Source organism: Nilaparvata lugens, chromosome 4 (assembly GCF_014356525.2).
Source record: "Nilaparvata lugens isolate BPH chromosome 4, ASM1435652v1, whole genome shotgun sequence".
Classification (NCBI taxonomy): domain Eukaryota; kingdom Metazoa; phylum Arthropoda; class Insecta; order Hemiptera; family Delphacidae; genus Nilaparvata; species Nilaparvata lugens.
In genome coordinates this window covers 28261935-28285683 of record NC_052507.1, presented here as the reverse complement: position 1 = coordinate 28285683, position 23749 = coordinate 28261935, and the positions used below count along the sequence as shown (strand labels likewise).

At 33.5% G+C, this 23749-nt stretch overlaps 1 protein-coding gene across 5 annotated transcripts in view; it reads right to left on the bottom strand.

Moving 5' to 3' along the window:
* LOC111051883 (CDC42 small effector protein homolog) overlaps positions 1–23749 on the bottom strand; it is a 72247-nt gene that overhangs the window by 22569 nt on the left and 25929 nt on the right. For 2 of the 5 annotated variants that reach the window (XM_039427278.1, XM_022338473.2), the window contains one exon: positions 11778–11865. The exons of 1 other annotated variant lie outside the window; for it this stretch is intronic. The gene's annotated coding sequence lies outside the window, so the exon portion shown is untranslated. Of the gene's footprint in view, positions 1–7801; positions 7807–11777; positions 11866–23749 lie in introns of those variants that run through there. 2 more of the 5 variants (XM_022338481.2, XM_039427280.1) reach the window with 2 other exon arrangements.

The window sequence follows — 23749 nt, the reverse complement described above, 5'->3', positions numbered from 1 at the left end:
ATCGTTTCTTGTCACGAATAGTGCGCTATCCTGCTTCAAATCGGTCGAAGTAAACTTACAAGAGTGCAGTGTTTTCATTTACTGAAACGAAATAGAATTGGATGCAGTTTTTCAAGCAGCTAAGCTGGGATATTTATACTTGATGAAGAAATAATGCAGACTTGTCTTAAACAAGAGTAAATACAGTGAGGATAGAATGTAATTCTATACTCTCATTACATACTTACATTCTGTACTATCTGAGTAAATACCGTGTTTAAAAAAAAATCAACCTATAACTGAATTTCTATTTTATTTTAATTTTGTTTTTATTTCAACACATTCAAAATCTTCACTACCTTCACTGCTAAAACCAATTTCCAACAAAATTTTATAATTATTGTAAAATTATAATCTCTGGTGGGTCAACCAGTGAATTTTATTTGGAAAAATTCCGGTTTTTTTTGTTTTGTAACACGAATACAACTGCTTCGCTGATGTTGGTGAGGAAGAAAAAGAACGAGGAGGAAGAAGAGAAGGAGGATAAGAGGATACCTCATATCAAACAAGATAAATTGAAATATTACAATGAAGATTAAACTTCGAGTTTCAATATCAATCTCAATTAAGATTAACCTTTATCTGAATGAAGACTTGAAGATTATATCTTCACAAAGTATATTGACAATCTTTTTTAAAACCTGTTATGATTAATTTGAAACGGATACTCTTTTAAAAAATGGTTTAACGGTATCAAAGATACATAGACTCCTGTTATAAGAACATCACTTCTAATAATTGGCTGGTGTTTTCTTCGAGAACAGTGCTCAGTTCTGTATTATTAAACAGTTCGTGAGAAACACTCACGTTGCCTATTAGTACAACAGCTTGTTGTTATCAATAAAACATGTCATAATTCACACAGGTAACGTTAGATGTACTGTATTGTGCTACATATCTTGGTAAAGTATATCCTTTCAAAGGAATAACTGGATAATAATATCGTAATAAAATGGATTATATTTTAATATCGTAGATTGATTCATTGTCTATACTTGATCTCAAGAATTTGATTCTGAATCATATTTTCCAGTTTTCAAAAGACCAATGTCGAACATCTAATTATATAAGGTACAATAATTAACGAATTCATACCAGTCTATTTTATTGAATGGACAGGATCGACTCCAGCAATAACAAAGCACATATTTCACTTCTGGGTTCTATTACGTAATAAACGTTCAGTGACATTTCAATGATAATGACAAATGTTGGAAAATAGCCTTGACTCCGTCGAACTGGATGACTACAACATTTTATTTTTCGCTGAGCAAAGACAATGTTCATGATCAGCATGTCATTTCGGGTTGTGGTCAGGGTGTCAGTTTCGGTAAACAGTTATAATCTAATTCATCCATAAATCGGCAACTCATTGTTCGGTCACGCACGTCAGAAGTGCATTTGGTACAGTCCTATCAATGCCGCTATTGTGATCAATGAAAATATTGTATCATCACTGAAGTCACTTTGTCAGTGTTATAGAATAGTTTCAAGCAATAAGTTTTTCTTCACAACTGAACGGGAAAAGGAATAAATACAACTTAAATTTTCTATTACTGTACTGTTCTAAGAGAGAATGGGATGTAGCAAGATTTCTAAAGATGCTGCTATCAGTAGCCTCAACCTTGGATTAGGATCATAGTAACGTTCAAATTTTTTTAGGTTGTTGGTATAGAACTGCAAGAGTTGTTTAAAACATAGCCTTATCAGGTAACATAATAAAACAGAATAGTGAAAAAATTAATAATTGAGGTTCAATTCTCACATAATTCAGAACCTTCAGGACATACAAACCACATTACAAAAAGAAAGCCATAATTGAAGAAACTTTTCGCCAAAAAGCATGATGATACAACTTTCAAAACGATTCCATATTACAGTATTATTATTTATCTACAAATTACTGAGATGATCTAACTGCTGACCCCCTTATTTAGCGAGGAATATTTTACCAGAGGCCAAACATTGCATATTATTAGTAATAACAGAATGAAAGCTGCGTGACCCTATGGTTGTAAGCCGTAGGCCTCAGCATTATCAACCCATGTCCGATTTCGACCAATTGAGTCAATGCGAATATCTTAATAAGGCGACAACAGGGACATTACAAAGAGAACGACTGCCTCAATTAGGAATGCTTTGGAACTGTGGAGGAAATGCTCCATGCTTCGTTCTAACTCAACAGCAAGTCAGAGTATTTTTATTGGAATAGCTCCAGGCATCTCAAGTTCAAAGTAAACCTCACTCATTTGGGTATTTGTTAGTTTTATAAACTTCACTTTTACAAGAAACAGATTTATTTCCTGATAAGGTATTTGCAACAATCATGAACAGAAATAATCAGTGAATGAAACAGTCAATGTATTCAACTAATTGAATCTGAACAACATTCAAATCGGAACAGTTGACATAGATCTAATAAATTACAAAATGTGTTTTAAAAGCAAAATGAAATAATGATGAATATTATTTTATTGCAATGTGATTGATTGGAGTCTAGAATAGGCTACATTCTAGTTTTATCGACTCCTTGGTTCATCACATTTGACAATCATCTGCAATCTAGGTTGATAGGTACTCAATCTAAGCACAGAAATTAAGTTAGATTTGGGTTTATCCGAAAAAGAACTGAAAAGTTATTACAAAATATATTCATTTTGTTGAATATTTCAAATATTAAACACAGAATGGATTGGTATGAAAATGATAATGATAATGAAATATAAATAGGACTTTCAAACCTCGTACTTTCTTGTACATTTGTGAACTTTCAAACCTCAAAATTATTTCAACTCAAGTATCGATACATTGAAATGTAAACTACACGGAAATAAGAAAGTGAGAAAATCATATTACCTTACCAATACAAAACACATAGAGAAGAGTTAATAAGGATGCAATTTGGAGGTTAATGAAAAATAAAGAATTGACGAAGGAAGTGATTCTTGGCGCAAATTAAATGCACGACAACATTATTACAATGGATAGTTCTTTACGAATCACGTGCCTAATACACTGGCTGGAGTGCTCACCGTGAAATGGAAGCTGATTTTCCTTTCAATCAGGGAGGAAATGAGGAACGGAACCGATTTAATAACACTGAAAACCTTCACTACACCAAGGCCGATTTCAGAGAACCAAAGTACAACATGGAGAGAAGCATGCAAACTGTGAGGCCTATGCATCGATAACATTCGTAATCTACCCAACCAGTTTTGGAATTATTCCTATATTCGTCCATACAGTTTGTGTCAAACCGCAAGGAACAACAGGGGTCAAAGACCGAACGTACAAACAATGTTATCAGTTAGAAGTTACACACAATCAAGGATTTAATCATAACTACACAGAAAATATACAGGAAACCAGCTTTCTAAGTTAAATATTTTCGTTTTTGGACTAGAATGCGAGAGTAAATTTAGCAGAATTAGTTACACGGGAAAAATAAACACATTATTGGATAGCAATTAGTCCAGTGCTACTCCAAGTTTTGCAAATTTTCAAGAATAAATCTATTAATAATCATGATATTGAGGATAGATAGTGATAGGATTATGGTGCTAAATGTCACCTAACAATTCATTCACTGAGAGAGTCAAATATGGATGTATGCGACAAAATAGGAATGCATTGGTAGGATTAAATAGCTTACATACTATTCAACTATTATATTAATTAATAAAAGTTGAAATCGAACTTAGTCCAGTCAACAAAAGATAATAGAGGGAAAAGTTTGGAACACAATTTTCAACTCCACAGCTCTTTTAAGGATAGTAAGAAGATTAACATATCAAAAGTCCTCACCCCTACCCCCCTGTGCTTGAGGGGTGGGGGTGGTTTGAAAGTACCATTATTAAATTTTTTGCATATATCTCGGAAACGATGCATTTTATGAACATTTGTATTCGGTGCAAAATTGAAGCTTACAAAATTACAAACAAATTTGTCCTTTACATTTTGTCCATATATCTCATGGTTTCTGAGATATCCGCTCTAGAAAGTGAGATTTTTTTTGAAAAAACACTTCTGCCTCCAGTTTTTTCATCTTTTCGGCCTTGTAATTTTTGAACGATTGATGAAAAAATCCGTGCTGATTATAAGCTGATAGAGCATCAAATTTTCTTCAATTTGATGTATATTTTCACTATTTTACGCATTTCCCTAGGTAGGGGTGAGGACTTTTGATATGTTAATCCTCTTACTATCCTTTTAAGAGCTGTGTAGTTGAAAATTGTGTTCCAAACTTTTCCCTCTAAACCTTTATTTGAGCATTCGTTGCCTGGACTAACTGCTGATTTATTAATACCAAAAAGATAATTAAAATATTAGTAGAAAAAGTTCCAAAGGTGCGGCATTGAACAACACTTTTTAAAATAAGTGGTACCATAGAGAAAATATAGCGTAAGTTGTATCAGTTTGTATCTGGTTGATAATAAAAAGACGTATTTTATTTGCTTTGTTTCTTATTGTACCAAAGATACCAAAATGATTTATTCCTGTTTATAATAAATAATCTATTTATTCATATGTTTATTCCCATCAACGGCAAAACCAACTAAGTTGTATGAAAGAACCTCTAAACGATTACAGACAAAGTAAGAATTCGATTCAAAACATGATGAATTCTCGTCACTTCAAACCTGCAACAGATCGGATTTAGTTTGTAACACAACCATTTATAGAAGCAGAATAGCTCATTATATACTGGGTAGAGGAATGGTTTGAGGAAAAGCCAGCTCCGAATGTCAGATTATCCTTGGTCATAAAATAGATAACATACTCCGGAATCATTCACTATTTCCGCAAGACCAAGAAAGCAATAATTATTCAAGAATCTATGTTTTCCAATAATTGGAGGTGCTGTTTTGGCTTGGAAGCGTGAAGGTATCTAGTATTTTGTTGGCACCCGCGTTCAGAATGAACTAACGGGCGCCCCCAGAGGTGGCTTTTCCTGCATCCAAATCCTGACACAACAAAAGCAAAGCGCACCATCATTATCATAACTGGTTTTCACTTGGTAAGTTGTTACCTTAAATGATACCAACATTGCCAAGTGGATGTTGTTTATCAAAATGGAGCCGCAAATGTCACAAGTACAGTGTACTATCATTATGAAATACAAGTAGTGATGATATCATCTCTATATTTTTTGTCATTATTGACCTAAATGGTGTAATCAAAAATGTAGGACTAACATAAATTTCTAAAATTCTTCAGCTGGCACTGTATTGTACATTCAAGATTATTTCCCTTAATATCAGCATGATGATTTCAAGTATAACGTATAATTATTATTATTTATTTCATGGTGTCCTACGTGAAATTTTACTGACGAATTTAGAATGAGAGTTAAATCATACGAGAGCACTGTATTTAATGATCTAAAATATTCTGAAAATAGTTTACAGAGCAGCAGAATTTACTGATCCAAAATATTCTGAAAATAGATTCCAGAGCAGCAGAATTTTACTGGACTTGAAAGATATTTTTTCAAACGAACATTTTCAAATTAAGAAAACTTGGCTTCACTGATGATTGAATTTTATAATTTATTAATTGTATATGAAGGGAAAACAGACATGTCTGGAGTATAAAAACGTGATGAATAATCAATTTTTCTTATTGTTAGATGTAAGTCAAGGATGGATATGATCTAATCTCTACAGATAGAGTTAAATGGAACTAGCCATTATTACCTTAATTTTCTCCAAAAGAGCCAGTTTTAACAATTCATTTTCAGAAATAATTACCTTATAATTTCCTATCCCTTCTTATTCTCTTTACAATAATTATTGTTCAATACAATTTGAATACATTGAGTATAGAGCAATTTGGTGTTTTTAAAAGACATCAATTGTATGGACTCACCGCTATAAATATTAATAACTTTTTTGAAACGACTATTTGATTCCTACTACCGTCTCAACAAATCATAACATGTGGCTCTGGGAGTCTTCCAAAACAGAAAAAAATGACTTTTCCCTAAAAAACCGTACATAAGACAAGATATGATAGATGAAGTCAGTCATTTGACAGACTACTGGTTTTTATTATTCTGTTCTTGAGCACAGATAATATCAAATTCCATTTTGAAGAAAGGAGGGAACCATTCCATGGAAGAAGGGGGGATTGTACAGTAGTTGAGACTAAAAACAACAGATTAGCTTCATTTGACATATGTTTCAAATAAAATGACAGCGTTGGTCTTAAACCAACAGTGTATTAATATGTGATACAGCAAGGGAAGAGAACACATTTAGTTGAATTTCAAGTAAAAACGTGCTACAGTAGAAGATTCTTTGCAGCCTACAACAATGTTATTACTTGTCTAATGATTTCAATACCATAAGTGGATATGCCACTTGATAAAGCAGTTATAGCAGTAATGATTGTTGTATAATATGGATTTATGTTATTATGAAGTTTGAGTGAGTTTGAATTAACTTGACTTGCTCAACTGTGAATTGACATCCTTCAGAATATGCTCTGGAATAATGAATTCGTGACATTCACCTCAAACCAAATAGCATCAACCAATTCAGTACATCACGAAATCATTCACTTCAATACCACCAGTTTCTGATGACATCATAAAGTCTCATTAAACACTTCTTTTGTTCTAGCCAAGTGCCGCTCGGTACACCGTGAGACATCAGCGAGCGGATTTCAATTAATTCAGCGGACCTCACCACGGCTGTCAATCAGCAAAAAGAAATGTTCTGATTGAATGGGTCCTCTTTGTTTTGGGAGAGACCAATACAGCAAAAGACGGATGTTATTTGTATAGCTGACAAATCGAAGAACGAAGGAAACCGGTCTCGAATTTTCAAATAGACCGTGACCGGCAATCAAGTACCGACACAAGTTGCATTACAGTTGCTTTTTAGTTGCATTTATTTATACAATTAGCTCCGTCCTTACATCCTCATTCCTCTGCGGTGATTGATTGCCACCTGATCTGCGCTTTCATCAAACAACTATCTGGTAACAAAGACAAAAACGGTTTCGGTGTAGTTGGTTGTCCATTCTCAGGCCGATAATACTATCAGTAAAGTGCTGTACCTTGTCAGGCGCTACTCGCTGCTCTGTTTTTGTTGCGGCTACTTTCGTGATTGCAATACTTGGTCATGGACAATAAACTTCTATTTAGGATATTTTGAAAGTTACCTACGCAATCTGCGCACTTTACACAGCAACTTTTCCTTCTTGTTTTAAAGAATTAAATAGAAAAAATTAGAAAGGAGTTGTTAGAATTTTATTGAAAACCGTTTCTAAAATATACTTCTGTTATGGAATGCTTTCATTTTCAACGGAGATTTCTAACAAGTTAATGCTCTTTATTTCTCAGTGAATATTTTCTTGTGGAGTAGTCCTGGTCATCAATCATCAAGATTATTTATTTGAAGTATTATTATTAAATGTTAGAGCCTGCGGAGGCTTCTTTTTGGCGTCTCGCAGCTCCTTTACATTTTGCTATTTTCAGTGAATTTCGAGTAGTCTACTCTTTCCTTCATTATCTATGATGTAGTTGAACTTAATTTATAACTTACATCGACTTTAAAAGTATATTCATTTGCTGTAATAAATATGTACAAACAGCATGAATATAATACAGATTGTATAAGCAATACACTACACAAAGTGTACTGCAAATATAGAATTACTGTACTGTAATTCGGAAACATGTTTCAAGATTAAGAGCTTCCTTTCTTTCTTGTGTTTCTCTGCTGCTGTAAACGTGTACACCATAATATGTTTGCACCTCTAGTTCAGTGTTGAATGCCATGCATACAAACATATAATTTAGCTTTACCTTTTGCAACTTAGCTGGAAGCTCCAGCACAGCAATGCTTAAAAAAGGTGAGTCTAGTCTAGAGCAGCTTATCACCTTTTGCTCATAGTAGAATGGCTCAACTAATTCGTATGAGGAAGAGAAAACTATACCAGATACTATCACAACCAATAGTGTAGAACTATATAAAACTCTTTTTAGATTCAACCATGATATATATCACCATTATTCCTACAAAAGAATAATAGTACAAAAGCTACCTGTTATAAAGATAGCCATCACGAAAAAGGAAATAGGCATTTAAGAATATGAGAGTGTAGACGATTATAAGAAAGCTATTGATATTATAAGAATATGCTGAAGATTATTATAGAGATGACATTTTTTCACGTTATTATTTCAAAATTCTAAACTCAACTAACCTAAAACTGTATTCATAAATATAGAAAACAGAGCAGACAACGCAAACACAAGCGGTGCCCCCTGTTTGCATATTTAGCGCTTCCGTGAGCTATAAATACAAATAAGGCTAAAAAAGCGAATCAGCTGATGAAAAATCTTTAAAATACGTGAGCATTTGCTCCAGAGTTCAGGAGCATAAGGTAAGAGTATAAGGTAAAGCTTATTCATATCAAAATGAGCAAATGCTTTTGCTTCTACCTTTTGCTCATGAGCAAAACCTTATGCTCAATGCTTTTGCTCATGAGCATTTGCTCTGGTTTTATTCATATGGGCCATTTTTCTATTCTGTCCAGGAAGCTCTTCCACACTCGTGCCAGTGTTTTCTCAGTGATGAAAAGCACCTCAGTACGTATCACCGCTTTCAAGTCATCTAATGTAATTTTTATTTGTGGGGACATTTGAGAGAGCAAGTTTATCGACATAAACCCCGTACTTTAAGTGACTTGAAAGCGGCGATACGTACTGAGATGGCGTAGATCACTGAGGATACACTTGAAGGAGCGTGAACAGAATAGAAAATTGCTTCAGTGAAGAAGGACGTCACCTTCCTGACATAATTTTCTCTACAAAAAGTAAATAGCATATACTCCCAACAATTTTACTCAAGATGAATAAATAATATCTTAAAAAATTAATATTGATTTTCATTTCTAAAATGTAAATGTTTCTCATGGTCACTCTGTATTATCAACAAAAGATTGATATTATGGGAGACGCTAATTAATCACAGGAATAATACTCATGGAATCAGCTTTTCAAACGAATAAGTTTTATTGTCTTTCTTTCTTCAAGATCAAAAGGTCATACACCTCTTTTTAATTTATAAAAAGTACGTACGATTGTACATCATAAAGTAGGATTTTCAGATATATACACGATAATTTAGTATCAAAAGTGAATGTAGGGAAACAACAAACGTTTTACTTGTATTTTATAATCTGTAGTTCAAATTTAAATATGGAATAAACGAATTGAGTTAAAGTAAATTCGTTTAACGACAGTTTTAAATTATAGGAGAATAATTAAGCGTAGTCTTAAGGAGAATACTTAAACGTAGTTTCAAGGAGAATAATTCAACGTAACTATGAGAAAAGAGCAATCAGGGAATCTCAAGTAACTTGCTGCTACAGTACTTCACAACACAACGAGGCAGGTGGAACTCAAGAATAGTATATAGACTATCCTACATAGCTATATACTATCCTTGAGTGGAACTAACCCTTTGGTCATGTAAAGAATGAGTGGAAATATGTACATCAATAGCTCATGAATGAGCTGTTATGGGAGGCTCAAGAAATATCATGAAACAAAAACGATTTTATTTTCAAACTTTATATGAAGACCCATGTGTGAAATCTAATTGTAAATTTTCATGAATGCTAAATCATAGCAAATTCTCTACGGACAGAGTGTTATTTAAATGAAGTAGCTAAATTTCCTCAGCAATCTAAAAAGATAAATCAGAAGTTAAGTCGCTGTGAGAAGCGACACACAACCAAGGAATTAAGCTGGCTACTCATAGCAACTCGTTAAGTTTCTACGCTGATGGTAAAAAATGAAAATGAAGGTATTTTGGGGAAATTACTTATAGCCATGAACTAGGATATGACCACAAATTGAATTACTGTAATCACAAATGGATCAACACAATTCAATGTATTCTATTAGTTTCTACATAATTCAAGTAATTCATTATAACTAGGATAGTCCCACAAAGACAACCTAGAAAAATCTGGTGTGGCGCACTCACACAACTTTCCTTGCCGTTATGAAAATTGATCACCTGACGCTAGTGTACTCGCGCATCTCAAGTCTACTATTCAAAGATATGAGACAGCTGGTGATAGGTCAATAACGCAGGAAACACACGAGGTCTGCTATCTCTTCGTAGTGAATGATTTAATAGAACCAACAGTTGCCAACAGTTTGCAATTTAATAATCACATTTTCTCGGATTTCAAGCTTATTTTCAATTCTAGGTGGAAATGTTACTGGACATTAATTGCAGAGATTTTCATGCTCAATCTTTTCCACTTGAATTTTTTTGTTTAAATTGTATATGAAGGCTGATAATTGAGAATCTAAAATCAAACTTTGCATAGATGGGGCAAAGCTCCTGAAATTTTTACAGATATAGGACTTGTTGCAGTTGATAGAGCTTATCAATGACTATTCCAGGTATAAATTTGATCAAAATTGTTGGAGTCGTTTTCGAGAGAATCGCAAAAAACCCTGTTTTTGATAACATTTTCGCCATTTTAGCCGCCATCTTGGATTGCATTTGATCGAAATTGATGGTGTCGGATCCTTATAGTGTAAGGACCTTACGTTCCAAATTTCAAGTCATTCCGTTAACTGGGAGATGAGATATCGTGTACACAGACGCACATACACTCATACACACACACACACACACACACACACACACACACACACACACACACACACATACAGACCTGTAAAGTATTCACTTCAGGTATTGATAAAGAAATAAACTTCATGATATAATTGATAGTAAGTATATTCAACTGTTACAATTGTTAGGAAACACATCAAGTGATCGCCATTGCAAGGCACACACACAAACAGAGCCTCGAGCATCGAAGGCCAAGAGAACACATAGAGTACTGAATACATTACAATACCAATACCCAAAAACCACTTTTTCGGACTCAGGGACCTTGAAACGTAAAGAAATTTAGAAATTGGGGTACCTTAATTTTTTTCGGAAAACAATACTTTCCTTACCTATGGTAATAGGGCAAGGAAAGTAAAAAATTGAGTTACTCAAAAAGATTTGAAGCATTCTGTTCAGAACAGCTAGCAAATTTACATACGTAATAGCAGCACACATAAGACAGTAATGGCAATTATTACCGGCGTCCGGCGAGGTGTGAGTGACCCATATAACACTGACCCTACCCTGCCTGATGACCTGGCCTTGACTTGGAAGAAGTCTTCCCAATAACCCGTTATGTTATGCCGGCTGTTTACTGCCCATCTCTGCCTATAATATCGCATCTCATTCACAGCAGCTGGTTTGGGAGGCTAGGGTGTTCGGATGCAAACCGACTTTTGCGCCATGGAATTCGAAATAGATTATGATTTGTAGTCAGAGCTGTATTACGAGCTACGAGCACTACACAGAGTAGCCCAAATAAATAGGATGGCTGCTTATTCGTGCTACTCTAGACAAGACTCTGCAGAGTGCTTATGAAAACGTACAGTGAGTAATAAAAGTGGTGAATATTATCATACTTGTACAATATCACTATTATTAGAGGTAAAATAGACCTGTATGTATTTGGAACATTGGAGAATAAATTTCATTATAGGATGATAAATGTGCTACTCTACAATCCAACAAGTCCACTAACAATGATAAACGAAGAGAATTGTATTTCAATACATTGCAATGCCACAATGATGCAATACATTGTATTGTGATACATCGTGAATAACGATTACGGGAAATAATCCTTACCAATCAATTTGACTACCTTTGTCAACTCAGCCTAGCAGTTAACCACAGCTTAGTTTAGCTTCAATGCCCGATCAGTCTGGATTATTACCTGAAACAGAGAACAGGGAATAAATGGATGAAGAGTAGATAATTATGAATATTATATTATAATCATAAATATGATTCTCTTCATAATGGGTTCACAAGCTTCTGTTACATAAATGGACCATTAATGTAACAGAGAAAAGAAAGTTTTTACAGATTCTATGTACAAAGTGTAAATTACTACAATAAAGTATACAGTGAACCCTCTTTTGTACCTGTAATACTAATGTTTCTATGAATGAATGAATTTCTCTTAATTTAATAACGTTTTCAACTGATGTGATGAATAAATTATTAAGACAATTAGTCAAAAATAACAAACAATAAGTGTTAATAAATTTAATATATATGATAAGAGATATGGGACGTTTTCAATGCTTTGCTAGGGACTAATTTCAAAGCTTTTTTCAAGTGTTTCATTGTGCTAACGAATGATCAGTGAAGATTAGAAGAAATTAAGAGGTTGAATTGGATTGCTCTATTACTAGAGCATATAATGACGTCTGGCGTGAGTAACGTCAACCAAAGATATCGTGCGCCAATTTCATGCATGACTTCCTTGAATATTCAAATCGTGATTGATTCTGAACTATTCAACTTTTCAGATCACAAGATGCACGATTTTTTGTCACGTTGACAGACACTATCACTACATCAAAGCAGATGAATTGATACTAAATAAATATTCAAACTAAAACTATCTCAACTGTGAAATCAAGTCACCTCTCCTAATATTGTTTTTACAATATTAGTATTGAAATGGATAGGTAGTGGTATGGTAGAGTAGATTTGGTATAGGGTATAGATATGGTTAGTGGATTGGTATTGAATTTTCAATCAAAATTCGGGAATGGAATAGTAAGGGCTAAACGCCTGTTTTTCCATTTCCAATCATTTTATTGTGTTTTTGTCTCTGTATAAATAAAAAAAATCATCTTTTTCAGTCAGAAATATGTCATTCAATTTTTGTTTTCAAAACACGAATGAGTGAATAGAATTAATTTCAGTGTTTCTGGAGTTTTGGAGTGTACTCCTCTCAATGCCAGTGTCGAATTTTAGTCATATTATTGATGTACTGTAATATGTAATAGGATTTGAAAAGTTTAATACGGTACAGAAATAAAAATAAACGTCTACTCATCTTCAAGAATTTCTTGGCATTATGAATATGAAAAGCTATAAACACCGTCTTATGAGTCATAAGTAGCCTGTAATGACACGTGCTCAATTACAGCTACAAAACGATGAATAATCATTGTTGTTTATGAACACAGTGAAAAATACTTATATTGTAGTCTATTGTTGTCTGTTACTGATCTACCTCTAGTGAAATTCAACCGACAATTTTAGAAGCATCAACAAAATTGCTGTGACTTATTAATTTTATTTTTATTGTCCAGCTTTCACTGTGATTTTTAATAAATTAGATTATGCTGTAATTCATGTAAATATTCTTGCATCAATACTGTATTCCATTTTCATTGAATAATGAGCCATAAAATATTTCGAGTATTATATCAGACTGATGAAACAGTATTGGAGGATACAGTATACTGCAATAAGAACTTCATAAAAGCATTTATGATCCAAACTTTCTTTTATAGCTTGAAAAATTCTCATCCCTTTGTATCTAACGGCTAGTTCATTCCTAGATACGACACACCATTAAAATAATTGTTCTTGGGAACAATTACACGATTTAATTACGCTTAAATTATTTATGTGAGATCAATGAGATTCTCCTCACATTGTTCCTGGTTTGAGGTCAATAAGCATGTTACTTCACCGTGTCAAGAGTATTGTTCCATGTGAAGAAATAGTCTGGGAACAAGGGAGAAAGTATTTGCAGTGAACCATGTGATTGTGGGAAAGGACAATCATATTCAAGACTTGTGATAAATGCTATCAATTAATTGAGTAGAATGGTCTGAGAAGAGATGGACGCTACTGTAATACAGCACTTACAAAGAATTCATCATCTTAAAAATAACTGAAAACATCAACTTCTAAAGCTTGCATGCATTATCTTCTTGAATATTTTTGTAAGTACATAAATTTTTCACAATCTCCTACTATATGTCGATATCAAAAGCATTTTTCAACGTTGTGGTGAAGTTGTCTGTGTTGCGGTATTCAACATCAACAGGAATGATCATTTCTCCAATAGCCGATGTCAAATATATTGCACAGAATATGAGAATGTCCTCAATACTTTTTTGATATGTTTAGATTTATAATTTTATCTATTTATAGATAATCTATGATTAGATTTGAAATTCAAGCTAGTCGCATTTTTTTTGGCAACGCTGTTATTTCTTCGGATGGATGGCCTAGTCCTTAATCATCCTGACTATAGAGAAAATTAATCGATTGAATGATCAAATATAAAAATAGTATAAATAACATTCCAATAAAAACCCTAAGTGAAAACTGATTAACGTTTATCCACATTAGTTTTCATTCAGAAATGTAGAACTCATTAATAAAAAAATCAAACAAAGGTCTCGCTTTCATTTTAAATGCTAGATCTCATATTCAATTGTTTAGAAGTATTATTAATCGGCCTCAAAATGAAAACAATAGAACAGCCCCAAGTATACAGAAGTAGAGCAATGAACTCTGCAACATCACTGAACTTTCAATTAATCAGATCCTGAATGAATGTAATGAACTTCTATGCCTATTCATTCACACACTCCAAATAAAGCAACAACACATTTCTAATATCCAGATAATATTAATATGGAAATGTAAAAACCAGATCCTAAATTTTGAATATTATTGAAAGTATATATATATATTATAGTAATATTTTTGCCGATAAAATTAACTCACATTCATCTAAATCTTGCCAAAGGCTATATCATAAACAATATCACATTCTTTGTCATAGTTTATTTGTCCACTACTAACAAAATGATTCATGGAAGTTTCACAAAATAAGTGGCTCAAGTTTGAATAGATATTTTTAATCGATAAATCATGAAGATTGAAAGAACAGAATTCTATTTCACAAAATAAGTGGCTTAAGTTTAAATAGATATTTTTAATCGATAAATCATGAAGATTAAAAGAACATTATAAGCAGGATTGGAAATAATTCAAACCCTGTATTTCACTGTATTTTCAATACAGTGAAATATTCAATACATTTTATATTTTCAATACAGTATTAAACATTTTATATTCAATTCACTGTATTTTGAATTTTAGCCCAAAAATGACAATATGGCCATGAAAAGTGAAACCCAAGATGGCAAAGCTCATGATTCTGTTTAAGCTCAGTGCACAGACAAAAAGTGAAAAATTCAACAGCCTCTCAATTTATTAGATCGTAAAACTCCTATAAACCTTTGCACAAAATATAGTGAAGCATTAAAATATGGTACAATTCAGTCGAGTGGTGAAACATAGCTTGAAAAATATAAATATATCACCACATTTCATGTTTTGTAAGCACTGCTAGTGGTGTGGAGTTATAAAATTGAAAGCCGAACGCATTTGGAATATTCGAGGTAGAGATGCAGCATGCAGCTGCAGTCGACTTGCATAACTCACGGTGCGTTACAGAGAAAGTGGGTCGAATTTTATTGAAAAACAAGCATGAGTCAGGGGCCGAAGGGTGAGCATCAGGATTTGGGCAAGCTCGTAAAATTCGTGTCTGCTGCACATAAATGGGGCAGTGAACTGGCTGAAGCACGAGCACAAAACCACCCCGCTCCGTTGAAAGCCATTAGTCGTTGCTGTTGCTGGATGCTCACTAGACTTACGATTTGAAGAGAAGGGGTCCGCAAATAATGTAGACTGGCTGTCGCCCGGCACAATCTCACTTCTTTTGTCTTGAACCGAAATTCCGGTCAGGGCGAGTGCTGCCAGCATCCCAACATCCCAGCATCCGGCTTTTACTTACAATCTACGGCTCTCGGATCAGTTGCATCGAGCATCACACTTCGTTATAATGTTCACGACTCGCAATCATCTGAACGGGTTCAAGATTACGATTCGGTACAACATGAACTTCAGTCTGCTCACAGCGAATGAATACAAAGGTCTCTCAAGAGCAGAATATAGTATTCAGTATCGAATTCATTAGAAGAGTTTCTGTTTCTCCAAAACGTAAGAAATAGTTATTCAAAATATAAATTACTCCAAAATGAACATTATATAATAAAAAAATATATTTTTTTTGTAACAGTTATACTTTTAAGAGTTTTAATTCAAACTGTACAGGTCTGCTGATCTCCATAAACACTTTGATTGACTCTGATGATGTAAAGAAAACTCAGGATTGAGCGTAAAAAATTGTATTTGTTTCAAGAGAGTACTACTGTACTAGGCTCCTGCTATCTATCGAAGTTTCTATAAAATAGTTCTTATTTTAAAATTTCCCATTCATGCTTCCATTATGTTTGAATAGAATAGAATATTTTTTATTTGCTCAATACAGTACAGTCATGGATCACAACTATACAATTGAACATTGTCAAGTACAAAAAATAATCTCTTCAATATTTAACAAAATACTGTACATAAAAATATAGATATAGCCTATATGATATCATACATGATTGTCACATAAAAATTAATTTCCACTATGAAAACTTCTTTCAACAAGAAACTTATACATATCATTTTTGAAAGCTTATCTTCCAATTCTATTAGAAGAAAGTAGAGTTGATGATCATAAATTTCGTTTAGAAGAAAAAACTGCAAGTTTTGATGTAGAGCGATGACATGATAAACTATTAGGAACCAGTTTCATGAAAATTCAAAAATGTAATAGAACGGAAACGGCTAACTGTAATGAAAACGCAACCATTATTTATATTTAGTCTATATTTTAGTTTATATTTTTCAAACTTTATATACCGTATTTCATTGTTATTATGCATAAATTATATTTTATTTTTGCTATACTGCATTGATAAATGCATGCCGTTTAATGCTTGTCTTGTGTGCTTGTGTGCGCTTTATTACAATTGTCAGATCTCAATGTTCTGCAGTCCTGAATTTCTATTAAACATAAATCGGAGATACATTAACCACTAGCAACGTCAAGTCAGTAGCAATTGAATCGTTGAGTTTAAAGTGAAGTGAAGTAGTGAATATTTTTCGAAGAGATTTTTGATCACAGCTCAATGAACCTGTTATCAGAGCAGCGATCAGCCAGCTACTGCTGCATTATTCAAGACTATTCCGTGCACGAAATTCGACGATGCTGACAAAGTGTATTCAAAGCTCAGGATTGGGCAATGTGCGTGTCGATCAGATTCTAAAGCAATCTGATTCTAATGGACCGTCATATTTTTATAATCCTGAGTTATCAGCACGCACAAACAGTACATACGAACTACGAACCCTCCTGTCAACGAATCAGCTCAAAACCCACGCAATTCTATCGATCGTTTCAGCATCCGAACGCGTTTATTTTAGATTCCCAAGAGCTTATTTTACAACTCAAAGAGTAGAGTCGTCGTCTATAATCAAGAAAGGGTTCAGATTCTTCACTAATTTGAATTTCCAGTTATCTTCAAGTGATCAGTTCACCTTAATCTGAAATGATTCAGACCACCCTCATTGAATTGCAGAATAATTAATTACGCGACTAATACACAGCTAGTAAAGTGAGATTCACTTTAAGGCTGTGCAAAGGCTAAACATAGACTTTCTACTGGTGATATTTTTCAAAGTTTTTCGATTTGTAAAATAACTTTTAGTTGAGTTATTTTTGGTAAATTGAATGACTTTCTCAGAAATTGATATATTCAAAAGATTTTTGTTTTATTCAATCAACAATACCGTGAAGAATTTATCCTCCAAATCGGATTCAACTCTTACAGAATTTGAAATGTTCTCAAAAATTTAAACTTTAGGCGCTCATATCTCAAAAATTAATCGGGAAAAAATGTTTTTCTGAGAAAACTATTCCATTTTGATAGCTTGATGATACATAAATCGAAAAACTTTGAAAAAAATCACCAGAAGAAACTTTGCACAGCCTTAAACAGACAGAATTAGGTCATTGGAAACTTGCTTTTATTCTCTTGGCAATGCTGAATTTCACTTCAAACTGTCAGCATTAGTTCATTGGAAGCTTTAATCTAATTTATAAGGAAAGCTGACAGTTTTAAGTGAATCTCACAATAGAGTGAATGTCATGGTTGAGAGAAAACTTCTCTGTTTGGCAAAAAATTTTATTATTAGATGCTTGAAATTAATGTTTAAAACATCAATAAATGGTCAAAATCTAAGTACACATTTTAGACTTTCATCGTCACAATGCTTCCTTCCTTTCTAAACTTTCATTGTCTTACATCATAATATAATTCAACTAAAAATTTGGTAAATATAGGAAAAGTATGGTAATCAAGTTTCCTCTCCATTACAACGCTGATCAGGAAATTATTGAAGCTTTGACAATGACTCAGGATAGAGACACATTTCACTCACGAAGGCTAGCTACACATACATCAATTTTTGTTTGTACGATATTTTGCCGTCATTATAAATTCTATTAGATTATACAGATGATTTCAAACAGATGATGTTTGGCAAGTTCCGTTTAATCTGATAGAATAATATTATAATTGATAGCCAAATACAAGAAATATTTTTACAAATAATATAATCATTAAAATACAATAGTTTTTGGCGTGACTGGAAAAAGAAGCCTTGGTCTCCAGCCACGAGTTTTAAAAATAAGAAATACATTTTTTAATCTAATAACAGCATAAGGACGGCAGAATATCGTAAGAACAAAAATCGATGTGTGCAGGGCTTAATTCAAGATGTGTTGATTAGAAGAGTTAATCAACAACATTGCACAATCAAAAGAACCTAGTTTTGAGTTTTCCCGGTGCATTTGACGGAGTTTTAGCATTTCCTAAATAACAACATTATCATCCTGTTCACGTCTACAACGTTCAGATGAGATTTACGATATCAGAGATAAGAAACTAGCAAACGGGTTTCAACATAATAATTCACCTCATCACAGCTTCTAGTTTGTGTAGGACTCGTCCACAATATCAGAGAATATAAGATTTCTCGAGCCACGTGTTGAATAATTGTGGAAAAAGAAGGAGCTCTCATTGAATCGAAAGTAAGAGAGTGAAGCGCCGCGAGTTTACGGCATAGCTGGTTAATTTATGATAATGGAATTCATTCACACTTCCAATAATAAATTTGGACGCTCTCCACAATGAGTGCCAGGTTGAGGTTATGTTATGTTACCGTTGTTTACTGGAAAGCCTCCTCCCGTACAGTCTACCACCCACTTCACAACGCAAGATGCTTTCTGGATTATTTATGGGTAGAGGCGTTGGAATTGGAAACTATTAGTCCAGGGAGAAAGCGTTTGGTTTTAGAGATGTTTCATAATGTGAATAAGTCAGAGTGACGACAAGGAGTAGGCTACGTTGTGGGAAGAGAAGATTGCGTAGATATGGTCAACTCATCCATCGGGTGACTCACAATCCAAATGTCCTCTGTCCTTCTTATCTGGCAAAGAAAGCAGCGCTGATATGGACAAAGCTTGTGGATATGAGTGAAAGCAATTCAAACCGCCCTTCAAACATACATAAATTTCACAAATTCTGTATTCTGTTGTACGAGCACATCGACTTTCACTACAAATTTGATTTCTTACCAACGAGAATTCAATAGCATTGTCCTGTACTTGAATACCGGATTTCCGGTTTGAGGTGAATTGATTATTTTCATTTATGCTGAATACAAGTAATAAACCCCAATAATGGATGGACAGCTTTGAGCAAAGCATTCTGTCACCTACTTGAAGTATAAAGATTGCTGAAGTTTCTCAACACTGTTTGGTATACATTCTATATTCGCATAGATCAATGCGCTCATTCAGCTTTAGCTGATATTCACATACTATAAAGGTAGAAGGCTGAAGCTTATATTAATGAAGAATGCAATTGAAGAGTTTTGGATGGTTTTGTTGTAAAAGAAACGCAGGTAACATTATAAAGTTCAAAAGAAAAAATACCAAAAGAAAGAAGTACCAAAATGTCAAAAACTGCTAGTTTTATAAGCGGAAGTACATAATATTTTCCATATCAAAGGTGGAAATACCAATGGAAGATCCGCATATCTGGTAGGCCTTCTCTTTTCCCTGCTCAAATTCTTTACAAATTGAACAAGCTCATAAATCACCCAAGAACCGGAGTGATTGAAAAATTAAATAACAATAATTTGCTTGGATGGGAATCCAAATCCAAAATCAATAATTTACTTTCTTATAGTTTTGAAGCTTTGACATTAAACATAATTAGTTATAATGAACCAATATTTAGTATCAACCGAGCAGATTTTAACAGGTTTTGATATTTTTATGCTACATTAATTTTGATCAAGTGGGTAACTGATATTGAGAAATAGATATAATTTTCTCAAAAATAGAGAATATTTTCATTGAGTTAGTTTTCTCATTTTTCAATCCTATTTCCACCATGACTCATTTTAGATGAAAGAAACACGCTGAAAGCATTTTCCAATTTCAGTGAAACCAGCGTCTGTTTCCTTCTGTCAAAAGAGCTCCTCCTCCACCTCCTCCTCGCCAACTAACTGTACTCCTACGCCTTTATTTTGAGCACGTGGTGTGTAAATCTTTCCGCGGGGCAAACACGATGAATGGTGATGGCGCTATTGTTTTACTCTAGTCAGCAACAGAACCACCCAAGCCACGAGCAGTATCCGCTTTTGCTCCATTTCCAATGCAAGAACTAGAGAATCACCGGCGAGGAGAGAGGAAGAAATAAAAACGGTCCAACCCACTAAATCATAGAAAACAGATTTGAGTGCTTTTTCATGGAAGGAATCTCGGTTCAATAGTCAATCTGTTTTTAACGGTTCTCTAAACTAGGAAACTCATCAACCACCGATTCTCATGAACCTCTTCTAGCCGTTACTGAATAAACAATAAATCAATTTCCCAAAAGTTAAAATTTGATAAAAGTTGAAATAAATAGAAATGGTACGCAGTATCTTAAACAATTTGAAAATAGTCTTCTTAACCTCAACTATCGCTGGAAAACCGATTACTTACATTCCAATTTAGTATTGTATCATGAAAATTTTATGAATGATCTACACGTTATAACTATAAAGTATACAGTAAACTATATACATAGTAATAAAGTGTAGTTTACTGTGATAGTCCAGTAAACAGAAATGAATGTCACATGAGAAAAAAATTGGAGGAAAATAACACATAATCAGAAATATTTCGGATACTATTTCTTATCAAGGCATTACTCAATCGATTGATTGACCAGTAGAAAAAATTATTCTTCATAATTTGAAGATAAGCTATATGAGACTACATAATTTGAGAGAGAATACAAAGTAATATTAATAAGGTTACATGAATCAGGTCATTCATTCTTTAATTGTTATCTTGTGATTTCAAGAATAAACTTGAATTGGTTATATTTCACCAAGTCATAAGAATAAAGTGATGGGTTATCAAACTTGTATATTATCAGCATCAATCAACACTCAATTGTTGAAATTTTTGGCATTTTTCCACTATCATCAATCAACTGAATAATATCAACTTTGTCTAGAAATTTCTAACGTGAAGGACCATTGATGAAAAAATGGATGATTCAGTACTATGAACGTCCCCAGATATTTTCATTTGGTTTTATTTTGACAATCAATAGCACACTCAGCCACCAAGCGATATCATAGAATCAAATGGGAGCATGTCACACTTCGTTTTGGAAGCACTAGCAAAAGCACCACCAAAAGCTCCGACTTTTTTTATCCATCAGTTGGTGAAGAGACTAAGAGTAGCCTCACTGAATAATATGGAGCATGTAACATTACGCTTCCAAAATCGCAAACACTCAGCCCATCACTACCATATACTAGATCTTTGATTGGTTGAAATATAATGATTTTGAATTTTATTGCCATACAAATGTTTGCTCCGCTTGGTGGCAAGACTGATGGCCGCGCGAGCATCCATGGTGGCCGAATGTAACATAGACCTAATTTTGAATATGATTTTATTTCCAGAAATGAGATTTTAAGAGTGTTTTCGGACGGAGGACTTGATGATCTTGAAGTGTCTGTTCAAATTGAATAAAAAATACCCAGTAATAAGAGTTGTATGTTAGTAATTAACATTAATATTGCAGACTGAGAGAAGCATTCAACTGCATGTCACGGGAGCTCTTCTAAGCAGCACTTAACAAAGTTAGAATTGCCATGATGGTAGCCAACCTCTATAATGGAGAAGGTACTTAAAGAAGAAGAATTACAAACACATTTTGGAAACAAACGCAAAACTTCGGTGATAGGAAAACCATGTTAGTCCCAGTACAAATTTTCTATGGTACCTTTAAAAAAGAACTTAGAATGAAAGAATGGACAGTGAAAAGAAAATCAATGAAAGTAAGAGCGTAATGAAATGGAAGGTTGAAAAAATTGAGAACGGTAGTATAGGTTACACGTCCTTGAATACTAAGGTGCAGTGGACAATGGCTCATTATTAAAAATAACATCGCTGCTCAACTTTTCAGCCTACCAAAAAGATCTTAAATTTTCTTTGTATGTTTGGACATGGCCATAACAGATTATTGCCAACATTTCTTTTCAACCGACATATTTACGAACACTGGATGAATAATAAAAAATGAGAAAGGCGCATAAAGCACATGGAGAAATGAGTGTGCTTCAAGGTTAGAAGTAATAATTCATGAGCAATTTCTTGTACAAAGAAGGAACACAACAGAAAACTTCCAAATTTGTGTGCAATAAAAAACGATACCTTGAGGAAAGTATGGAAAATATAGATGAATCATGAAATAATGTCATCAGGAAAAATGATTAAAATTGCATATTATACTCGTATATTTGGACATGGCCATAACAGATTATTGCCAATACTTTTTCAACAGACATATTCATCCGCTATAAGTTGAATGATAAATTGAGGAATGAAAAATTCAAAAGTGATCATTAAGGTCTTCAATCACATCCATCATTAAATTTGTTGAATAGCTTGTCATTGATTTTTAATTTCTTATTCAATAAAATAATATATTGTAATTCAATAAATTCTTATAATCAAACTGTAGATCCTACGAATATGTTCCGTACAATACTAGAAAGAATGAAATAATTTTCATTTCAGTTTATTGCAATGTTGCACTAGTGATGGACATTTTACTTTCACAATGCTTTCAATATTTTCCGAGAATAATAAAATCAAAGCTTCTTTTGAAACTATTATTGTAAAAGTTCAAGAATAACTTTATGTTTATAGTTGAAAGGTAATACAAATGATAGTTTATGAGAAGACATGACATTTACACTTGCTTGCAACGAGAAGCCAGTTTTGTTTTCTCCTCACCATCAATGTTTATTAGAATTTCTTGACGAATAATTAAAAATATCCATTCTATAAAATACAGATGCAAGTACGTAATAGATGGCGAGGTAAACATACATAAAACATTAAGGTACAGTCTAGAATTTGAAATAACCACTCCTCTAACATGAGCAGATCAACAATTACCATATTAGCTAAGAAAGTATCTTCTTATCTCCATTAATCATCATAGAATAGAAATTAGGAGTTAATCCCATATTCTAGGCGTATGCTAAGTGATTTGTAGAGATTTTTAACAGAATGCAGTGAAAGGCTTTACATCAACTGTTTATGGTTAATGAATAAATCGGTGTAGAAGAGGTAGCAGGTCTAAACTATTCTAAAACGGTAAGCAATAAGCATAGTCTTCTATAGGCTACTATTCAGACACGTCTACATGTAAGAATAGATCTATAGTCAGTGGCAAAGTGACTGTGAAATAAGAGGACAGCAAAAAGCCACAAGTTAGAGAAGTCAACTACTATCT